An 8765-nucleotide genomic window follows, 5' to 3' on the forward strand; every position below is an offset into this window, starting at 1 on the left:
CTCCAATATCCTTACTGCTGGTACCAAGAGTGTGTTTCAAGCTATCCTCCATCTATCAGATGTTGGCCATAAATCTAGTGGTGAGAATTTTGTTTTTCTTGACATTGGAATTCAATTCACATTGAAGGCTGAATTAGTTGATCTCCTACAGCAAGCACCTTAAGTCCTCCTCACTTTCAACAAGCAAGGTTGTATCATTTGCATAACATAGCTTACTAATAAGTCTTTCTTCAATACTGATGTCACATTCTTCTTTGAAGATGTGGTTTCTCAAATAATATCCTCAGTATATAGATTCAGTAGGTATAAAGAAAGGATACAGTCCTGATGAACAATTTTCTTAATTTTAAATCATATAATGCTCCCTTGCTCTGTTTGCACAATAGCCTCTTGGAGTAGGTATAGGTTTCAAATGAGTAAAATGAAGTGTTTGAGGATTCACAGTCTTCTCTATGTTAGCTATAATATTATATAAGTCACATAGTCAAATGCCTTTGCATAGTCAATAAAGTACAAATAGACTTTTGTTTTTGTTTTTATTTTTATTTTTTTTTTTTAGTATTTTCTACTTTCAGCCAGGATTCATTTGACATCAGCAATGATATCCTTGGTGCCACGACCTCTTCTAAATCCAGCTTGAACTCCTGAAAGTTCTCAGTCTATGTACTACTCTAGCAATTTTTTAATGATATTCAGTAGTATTTTGCTTGCATGTGATATTAATGATATTGTTGTGTAATTTCCATATTCTTCGGGATAGGAGTCACTATGAATCTCTTCCAGTCAATTGGTCAACATGTCCTCCAAATTTCCTGGCACAAACTGGTGGGCACATCCATCTATTAGTTGAAATATATAAATTGGCATCCTATTGATTCCTAGGGCCTTATTTTTTCACAGTGCCTTCAGTGCAACTTGAATTTCTTCTTTCATTACATTTGGCTATTGATCATGTGTTACTTACAGAAATATTTTAGTGTCTATTAATTCTTCCAGGTACAGTGATGCTGTGTATTCCCTCCATCTTCTTTTTATGTTTTCTAGATCATTCAAGATTTTGGGCATAGAAACTCTTAGAATTGCAACTTGAGGCTGAATTTGTTTTTCAGTTCTTTCAGCTTAAGAAATGCCAAATGAGTTTTCCCCTTTATATCTTCCAATTCTAGCTCTCAGAACATTCCATTATAATACTTTATTTCCTTGAGCTGCCCTTTGAAATCTACTGTTTAGCTCTTTAACCTAAGTGTATCTTTCTGTTGTTCTGGCTACTCCATAATCTAGTGCAATTTTCAAGGTCTGTTCTAATATCCATTGTTCCACCCTTTCTGCTAATTCCTGGTAATGACCTTTTCCTCTCTTAATAGATGCTATCTTTAATGTCATCCACAAGTTATCTGATCTTCAATCTTTGGTGTTAAATGCTTCAAAGTTGTTCTTAAGATGGTTTTTAAATTCAAGTAGAATAGACTTAAACCACATTTTAGTTTTTGTTAATTTACTTTCATTTTCTTTAGACTCAATTTCAATTTGCCAGGAGCAATTGATGATCGATCACACTGTAAGCACCTGACTTAGATTTGAGCTTTTCCAACTAATTTTTCCACAGAAGTAGTCAATCTGATTCCTTTGCAGTTCATATAGTGAGATCCATCTGTAAAATTGGCTGTTTGGATTTTTTAAATATGTTTGTGATTAATAAGTCCTTGAATATAAACATTTCATCACCATTCTATTTTTAGCCTGATTTATGTCTCTAAGTCTGTACTTGCCAAATGCCATTTTCATACTAAAACTATAGACTGAAAATTACTATAAAATACTTCAAGTTCTCTTTGTTTTCAGCTAACAAGATTGTGTCAACTGCATATCATGAAAAAAATTCTATAGGAAGTTGTCAGCTATTAAATGTAATGCATAAAGAGTATCATTTTAGGGAATTTTGACCAGAGATAGACTGATGTTGGCCATTTTGAATCAGATTATTTATCATACAGTCTACAGTGTCAAGAAAGACAAATTGAAGAAAAATGTTATTGCGTTCATTTTCAAAACAGCATTTCAAGATGTACCTTGAAATGCAAGATTTTTGGATAGGATAATATCCAAAACTTTACAAGGAATGTTAATACAAATCATATTCAATATATACACTAACAAGAAAAGTAAAAAAAAAAAATAAGAACTCTGCCAACATTTTCAGTCTGGGATTGATCAAAGATGTAATCAGGATACATTAATCATTATTAGTTCATAGAAGTGAAAGTTGGAAATAAGTAAAAATACATGCAAATTGGAAATTTTTGTTGTTTTCGTTAAATGTCATCAACATGAGTACAACTCCTACCAACCCTATGGACAACAGATCTGAATCCTGTCCTATCCTGTGCCATCCTCAAAATCTCTGATATACCTAAGTCCTCACTTCAGTCACTGTGCCAATCTATCTTGTTGAAAGTCTTCCTTTCTTTGTTGATAGGAATGAAACCAGAGAGTAAATGAAAGAATTTTGTGCAATCAATAATATATTCAATGCAAATTTTTTTCCCTTAGAGTAAAACATAAACTGTTACCATACACATGGACTTTGATTAATAAAATGCACATGAATTAGGGGAAATGTACCTGTGGAAAGAAATGATGGAGAAGTTTAATATCAGCAGTAGAATACCAGGGGACAACTGGAATAAACCATGAATCACTCACTTGCAAAATGAAAGTGAAAAAAATGATAAAAAGTCCTTGAGGGCCAAAATACAATACTAAGTTTATCTCAACTGAATTTAAAAACTATTTCAAGGATACATTTCAAACATTGAACACTAATGACCAAAATCCAGATGAGTTGTGGATGATATCAAGGCCATCATTTGTGAAGAAAAAAACATATTATTCAGAAGACACTTTTTGAGAAGAGATTAAATTCTTAGGAAAAAATCCTCAGGCTCAAACACTCAGAGGAAGGAGAAATATCCTCAGTGAGCTAATTTGACATAGGGAATGCAATGATGACCTTGAACATGGTATATCCTGTGGATGGAAGAGAACAAGGCAAGTTTTTCATCTGTTTGTTCATAGGGTTGCTGTGAAAAAGAGAATTATGACAACAAAATTCAGCAGTTTCTGAGACATTGACTTTTACGCATTTCATTTCATTTTGTACATCCTCCAATTATCCTAGAGTCTTACTTTGTATATTCCACATTCTTCTTATTAATGGACATTTACAATTGATTCTTCTCCATCCATCCAGATGTTGCTTACTGGTCCAGGAGTGAGAATCTTTGTTTTCTTGACATTGAGATGAAATTCTTTCTGCAAGAAATGCTTCAAATCCTCCGCACTTTCAGCAAGCAAGGTTGTGTCATCTGTATAATGAAGGTTGGTGAATGGCCCTCCAAACCTGATGCCATGTTCCTCTTCATAGAGTCCAGCTTCTCAAATATTTTGCTCAGCATACAGTTTAAATAGATATGGAGAAAGAATACAAATTTAAGAAGGGAGTGCATCAGGACTGTATTCTCTCTCCATAAATATTTAAACTGTATACAGGGAAATACTGCAGAACAGCCTCCTGCTTCAGGTATAGGCTTTGCATGAGTACAACTGAGTGTGCTCTGGGACTCCCATTCTTTTCAATGTCAGTCACAATTTGTTATGATCTACACAAACACCTTTGAACAGTTAATAAAGCACAAACAGATATTCTTCTGTTATTCTTTACTTTCAGCCAGAATCCATCTGACATCAGCAATGATATCCCTGATGCCATGGTCTCTTCTAAATCCTACTTGAACTTCTGGCAGTTCCCTATCTGTGTACACTTCCAGCCATTTTTTTAATGAACTTCAGCAGTATTTTACTTGCATGTGATATTGTGATATTGTTCAATAGTTTTCATGTTCAGTGGGATCATCATGATGGTTGGAGAAGAGATTGAAATTGTCAACATCTTCATCTTACTTGGATCCACAATTAACACCCTTGGTATCAGCAGTCAGAAAATAAGGAGACACATTGCACTGCAGTTAGAGACATCTCCAAATTATTGAGGAGTAATGATGTCAGTTTGAGGACTAAGGTGTGTCTAATTCAGTCCATAGCCCTTCATATCACTTGCTATGGATCTGAGAGCTGGGTAATGAATAGGAGTGACAGAAGAATTGATACCTTTGAGCTGTGGGTTTGGAGAAGAGCACCTAACATCACATGGATGCCCAAGAGAATGAATAGATATGCGTTGGAGAAGGTGCAGCTGGAGTGCTCTTTTGAAGCAAGAATGATGAGACTTCATCTTACATTCTTTGGCGTGTTGGTAGGAGGTGCTATTCCAACAATTCTTTCCAAAGATGTAATTGAACAGATTCCTGTGCATAACATCAGGTAAAATTCATATTTATTATGTGTATTTATGTTTCTTATAAAAAGTATTTGCAATAAATATATCATTGATTGTATAGTATTATATTATTCTATCCTCAGCCTCATTTCTGTCACCAAGTACATGTTTTCCTAATACTGATCCTTCTTCCCTGTTCCCAAGTTTTGCATTTCAGTAACCCATTATTATTAGTGCATCTTGATTGCCTGTTTGGTCAATTTCTGACTGCAAAAGTTTGTAGAAATCATCTATTTTATCTTCTTTGACTTTGGTTGTTGTTGGACATATTTAACTGATAGTTCTGTTCACTGGAATTCTTTGTATGCATATGGTTATCCTGTCATTCACAGCATTGTATTTTAAGATGACTCTAGAAATGACTTTTTTAACTACAAAAGCAACCCTGATTTTCCTCATATTTTCATCTCTAGCATAACAAAGTGTACGATTGTTTCATTTAAAAATGTCCCCTACCAAATCATCTCATTTTGCCAAACAATAACTAGTGTGTCAATATTTTTGTGTTCCATTTCTTTCTTAACAATATCCAATTTTTTCTCTGTTCATGCTTTTCACATTCCACATTCCATTCACTAAAGTGTGTTTATAATTCTTCCTCCACCTTTGGGTTTTCTTATAGAAAACCTACTTCTACATACTCTATTGTCTTTCTAAAGGAGTTCTCGGCCTAGAGGCAAGAAGCTGCACTATAATCCTGAAGGCCCATGATTCAAGTTCACCTGATGTTCCATAGGAGAAGGATTGACAGTCTCTTCTCATGTCATTAACTGCCTCTGAAAACATACTGAAGGAATAGCTAGTCGGTTCCAACTTGATGGCATAGAACAACAACAACAAAACTTCTGTGCTTCCATCTTTTGCATTCCAACTACAAGTCACTTTTATGCATCCTGACCACATGCTTAATTAAGATCAGATTTCAGAATTTTGTAGATATTCTCACTTTCCTCATCTTTGACTTTCATATCTGATATGTAATTTTAGATTAGTTATATTAATAGGGTTTTTTCCATCTTATCACTTAATTATTGAGCCTCGGGAAATATCATAAAATATCAGCAGTAGGCTTCGCATTCCTTGGAGACCAACTTCTGGGCCAGCATCAGATGTTGACACACTTTGTCTTGCTGAGACTCCCATTCAAAAGCATAGACTCTATTCCTGCCTATGATTTTTCGATGTTACAAAGCTTTCTGCATCCTAACCTTTGATTTTCTTTACTTCCTTCTTATCTCTGCTGAGTAAAGGGTGTCACAGATCACATCCCGGAGGAGCTCAGGTCAGATATCATTAAGTTTAAGATAAGAATAGGAAATCTTGGATTGAGTTGTTAGTCCTACTACAGCTATGTGGTTTGTCAGGATCATTACATATCTCCTATACTGTATCATTATGTTGTTGTTGTTGTTCTTGTTATGTGTCATCAAGTTCCTTGTGACTCAGCAATACTATGGACAACAACTCTGAATCCTGCCTATCTTGTGCCAATTTCATTGTCTCTGACTTCCCTAACCCTATTAACCCAGTCACTGCATCAATCCATATCATCCAGGGTCTTCTCTTGTGCTGCCCCTCCACCCTTCCAAATATGATGTCCTTCTCCAAAAACTAGTTCCTTCTGGCAACATGATCAAAGTATGTCAGATGAAGCTTCAAAATCCATGTCCCCAAGAAGCAGCCTGGTTTCAATCTCTCCAGGACAAACGTGTTTGTTCCCCTACCAGTCCATGGTATAGTCAATACTTTCTTCTACCATCACAGCTCAAAGGCATCAATTCTCTTTCTATTATCCCTAGTCATTGTCCAGCATGCTGATGCATAGCACATAATTACAAGACTATGGCCTGGATCAGGCACATTCAGTTGGGTCACCTTTATTGGGAATGGGAACAAATGTAGACCTCTTCCAATCCGTTGGCGAGAGAGCTGTCCACCAAATTTCCTGGATTAGACTTGTGAGTGCATCAAAGGCTGCATACACCAATTAAAACAAGGAAATTGATATCTCTTTAATTCTTGCTATATATTTTTTTTGCCAATGCTCTTAATGCATCTACCACTTTTTTCTTCATTATCATTGCCTTTTGTTTGTATGGCACTTTCTGAAATTTTTCAGTGTCAATTGGTGTATTCCTTCCATCTTGTTTTGATGCTTTCTGGGTCATTCTATATAATTCCCACGTTGTTGTTGTTATTAATTTCCATCAAGTTGAGCACAACTCATTAGTGACCCTATGAACTAAAGGCCTGAAGACTTTGTAAACTATCATACAGTTTCGAGAGGCATCTTGTTTAGGAAGTGGATGATACTCCTGCTTAGCATCTTTTAATATTGCAATATTCTTTTTCAGTTCTCAGCTTGAGAAATACAGCGTGAGTTCTTCCTTTTTTATTCTCTAATTCCAGCTTTCTGCACATTTTAATAATTTATTTTGTCCTATTGAGCTGCTCTTTGAAGTCTTCTGTCCACCTCTTTTACTTTGGCACGTTTTCCTTTTGATTTGGCTTCCTAGTAACATGTCTCCTGATTTGCTGGTACCAAGGATGTTAATTGTGGATCATAATAAGACGAAACTATTGACAAATTCAATTTTTTCTTCACCTATCACAATATTGTCTATCTGTGTAGTAGTAAGAATTTTTGGTTTTCTGAGGTTGAAATGCAATGCATATGGAAAACTCTATTCTCTAGTCTTCTGCAGCAAGCTCTTCAAGTCCTCCTCACTTTCAGCAAGCAAGGTTGTGCCATCTACATAGCACATGTTATTAACAAGTCTTCGTTTTGGCTAAAGCCAAAGAGGAGCAAATAGAAAAGTTTTAAGAAATCTTACAGTCTGAAACTGATCAAACATGCAAACAAGATGCATTAATAATAACTGGGATTGGAATGTAAAATTTGGAAATAATGAAGAAGGACTGGTACTTGGAAAGTATGAACTTGATGACAGAAGTGAGGCTGGAAATAAAATAGTAAAATTCTGTGAGTTTAATGATTAATTCATTGTAATATCTTTGAAAAAAACACCAATAACCACTTTATACGTAGATTTCCCCTTAGGAATCAGATTGATTACATCTGTGGAAGAAATCATTGGAGAAGCTCAATATCAGCAGTTAAAACCAAACCAAGGACAGACTGTGAAACAGACCATCAATTACTCACATGGAAATTAAAACTGAAGCCAAAGAAAATTAAAACAAGTCTACGAGAACCAAAATATTTTATTGAGTCTATCCCACCTGAAAGATTCAACATATAGGCAAAATCGTGACAGATGGAGGAAAGATTGAAACTGTCAACAACTTCATCTTACTTGGATCTAAAATTAACACCCTTGGTACCAACTGTTAATAAATCAGGAGAGAAGTTGACAGTGGAACTGAAGGGAAGGGATTGTATAACAATGAGATACTTTTTTTTTCTTTTTAAAAAGAAAAACGAACTGGAAGGGAGGGGTTGTCAGGGAGGAAAACGTGCAATAATGAATGAACGGGGGAAAGTTAAATGGAAAGAATATGCTGTAAAAAAGATATATGTTGCATTAAAAATCATTATTAAAAATGCAAAATTAAAAAATAAATCAGGAGACATATTGCACTGGTAAAGACTGCAGCTAGGGACCTCTCCAAGTTATTGAGATATAATGATGTCACTTTAATGACTAAGGTGTGTCTGATTCTGGCCATAGACTTTCTTATCACTTGCTGTGAATCTGAGAACTGAACAATGAATAAGTAGGACAGATGAAGAATTGGTGCCTTTGAACTGTGCTGTTGGAGAAGAGCACTGAACATTCCATGGATTATCAAGAGAACAAACAAATACATTTTAGAGAAGGTACAGTCGGCGTGCTCTTTGGATCAAGGATGATAAGGTTTCATGTCATATAGTATGGACATGTTGCTAGGAGGTGCTATTCCTTGGAGAGAGACTTGAAGCTTGGAAGGGTGGAGTGTTGACCCTGGAGAGGAAGACACTTGATCAGGTGACTTGACACAATAACAGCCACAATGGGCTCTTACATTCCAGAAAGTGTGAGGATGGCACAGAATAGTGCAGAATTGATATCTGTTCTTTATACAGTTGCTATGGGTTATATTCAACCCAGCAGCACTTAACAACATACCACTTGAATTTAAAAATCAACTTAACAATAAATTTGAGGCATTGAAAACCAAAGATCGAAGATCAGATGAGTTGTGGGATGACATCCGGGATATTATTAATGAAGAGAGCAAATGTCACTACCAAGACAAAGGAGAAAGAAAAAACTGAATATCATGTCAGAAGAGACTCTGAAAATGGCAGTAGAGCATCGAGAAGCTGATACAAAAGGAAAAGATGCTGAAGTTAAAGAGCTGAATA

The sequence above is a fragment of the Elephantulus edwardii genome, unplaced genomic scaffold (genome assembly GCF_000299155.1).
Source record: "Elephantulus edwardii isolate Elephantulus edwardi_28Jun2011 unplaced genomic scaffold, EleEdw1.0 scaffold00144, whole genome shotgun sequence".
Taxonomy (NCBI): Eukaryota; Metazoa; Chordata; class Mammalia; order Macroscelidea; family Macroscelididae; genus Elephantulus; species Elephantulus edwardii.